This window comes from Hippocampus comes, unplaced genomic scaffold (genome assembly GCF_001891065.2).
Source record: "Hippocampus comes isolate QL1 unplaced genomic scaffold, H_comes_QL1_v1.1 scaffold22, whole genome shotgun sequence".
NCBI classification, from domain to species: Eukaryota; Metazoa; Chordata; class Actinopteri; order Syngnathiformes; family Syngnathidae; genus Hippocampus; species Hippocampus comes.
In genome coordinates, this window is record NW_017806175.1 from 4646228 (window position 1) to 4649120 (window position 2893).

A 2893-nucleotide genomic window follows, 5' to 3' on the forward strand; every position below is an offset into this window, starting at 1 on the left:
CACCGTGTATGTGTATGTGTGTGTGTGTGTGTGTGTGTGTGTGTGTGTGTGTGTCGCTATGGTAACAGGTTGAACCGATAGCCATAGAAAGGAGTAGGACCAGCCAATACGGCCTCAAAATAAAAATCTCACAAAAAGATTTATTTTCCTGTTCCTATTATTTAACAGAGAAAGCAAATGACGATGACTGCCGCACTGTGGCAAGCACCATCATGTCAAAGCCGAAAGGTAAGCAGAGCTGCACTGACTTTCGTTGGACGCATTAGCTAAAATCATAAGGGCAGCACGGGTATAAAATTTTCAGGAAGTTTCTGGGGAATTTTGAAAATACAGCAGCGAAATACCAAGACTAAGAAAAAGACGGATCGAAAAAAGCGGCAATTGCCACTTTACACGAAGCGATTGAGATGATGGGAACACGCTGTGGGTCCAGGAAAGCATATACACATACGGGGACTTGATTGCTCCTTGAAGTTGTGTCCATGCACCACTTTCACACAATGTAGTGTGAGTAGTGCTGCATTCAGGAGTGAAGATGTTTTCATTGCCTTAAAGGGTGTTGACCTGGGAACTGTTTTAAATTGTAAAGAAGTGCAAAAAAAAAAAAAACATCCCCTGAACATCACTTTTTTTTCATTCTTCACAGTTAAAATTTTGCAACGGCGAACTCATTTTTACACTTTCCATCAGACAACTTTGAAAGTCACCCTGAGGTCGTCATACAATTCAGAATTCAACCCAAATTTGGGACGGAATGTGTTTCAAAAGCCAGTAATTGTTTTTTTCCCCCTCTGGCTTTTTATTTATTTTTTTTGCTCTCATATTTCAAAAGTCGAGCAACAGACTCAACAAAGGGTGTCAAGAGAAGAATACGCACAAGAAATTATGTTTAATATGTCTCTTGAGCCTTTGCCATGAAAACGGGTTTTTATTGAAACCGTGGTTAAGCTATTTTAGCACTTACTGTATGCAACTGCCTTCCCTAAAAAAAAAAAAAAAAAAAAAAGTACTGTCGGACAGACTCCCCCCGAGCTAATTTTACTCACGCACGTCCACGCAGTAAAACGTCTTTGGCGCCATGTTATAGCTGTAACTTTAAACATGGCGGCCATTCAGAGGGAGCAACGCATGTTGAAGCGTTTAAGGCCTCCGCGTTAAACACCGCTTCAAAGTGTGCGAGCGAATCGACCAATGGCCGACTATTGCCATGCGAGATGGGAACCAAAAAAGAGGGAGTTCATTCAAATGAGAGAATATAATCAGTCCGAAATGACATCATAGCATGCATACTCAAACTTGCTCGTGTGTCTGAGGCCATCGTTCACTCATTACTATTCATATGCGAACAAAAGTCATGAATAGATGAATGAGGAGACCTAGTGATTAATATTTAAGAATATGCCACTTGAACAAAGAGCGTAAAAGTCACGTCGTCATTTCAGAGGTGGGAGTAACTCACATAAGCGCATAAAAGTCTCAAGTCTTCACCTTTAAGTTTCAAGCCAGTTCCAAGTGACTGTGACAAAGATCAAGCAAGGTGAGTCAAGTCAAGTCAGTCAAAGTCAGACATTTTGGCGCAGTCGCTGTAGTGCTGTATTATCACGGAAAACATGGCGCGATTGTCAAGGAAGAAGCGGATCGCCCTGGCCGCTGTAGCTATATTATTATAACGCAAAGAGTGGAATTAGGCGAGAAATAAAGGAGAGAGAGTGAATATTTAAGAGGCTGTTGGCAGTGATCGACCAATTCCCTGACAGAACTTCGGTATTTCTGTGACAGAAACAGTCCATGCCTGGATTTTTTTCGCCTCTGCATGGCAGCTATCTGAAATTATAAATATGGTTCTGTATTGTTCTAAAACACTGTTTATTGCTATCGTAACAATGGTAGGGCTGTGCGCCTCCCAGCATGATTCGATTCGGTGAGGGGAAGATGAACCTCGTTGATACCGACTTAACATGAGTCTTTCGAAAGTTTTGCCTTTGTCCTAAAATTGCCGACTTCAGTATGGCTCAAATTAAATGACGTCACCCAAGTACCGCCCCTCTGCCTCATTCTTAGACCAGCCATCAGACAGCACTACTGTCCACATGGGTACGCCTATGTCCGAAATTGTGCTGGGAGGATAATTTTTGCACCCTTACGACGGAAAAGCAATCAAATGTAGTTTGTGCCGTACTTCAGCTAACCAAATAACAAGCAACAAAAACCATGGCGGCGGTAATAATTCCCTCGCAAAGACCATGAACCACAGCGGCGAATTCAACCCATGATATCTGACTCTACCCGAAATTATTGATCGCCACAGTGTGACAATGTACGGCAGTGTGTAATGACAGCATTAACAGCCATTAAAAAAAAAAAAAAGACGGCAGTGCTGGTTTTTTTTTTTTTTTTACGAGCCGGTTCATCCTTCTTTCGGTGCCTCCCCGAGCCAGCCAGCGCCAGGGGACTGATTTACTTGTCAAGCAAGGTGGTGGGGGAGGACATATTTAGATACGGTGCGCTGAAGATAGCGACCGGTAAGATGACCCAGACAGATGGAGTGGACGAGTTAACCTCCCACCATTAAACCAGCCTTGATTTCTGACAAAAGGGCCAGAGGGACAATGGACTGCACTACGCTAATCACACACTCTGACACGAATAATAGAAAATGTACTTACACTTTATGGGCAGGGGCATATATCTGGGACATTATTACTCCTAAAATGTACCCGTACATGGCTCTGTGGACTAGACCGGCGCGGAAAACCTTTTTCCTGACCAGGGGGATGATAAATCTATGAAAAAATATAATGCAAAAATCGAATATATGTTTATTTATATCTTATGGGCATTCGGGGGTTTGATATATTGTGTCTAATATCGTCACATTAGACACAGTATATAG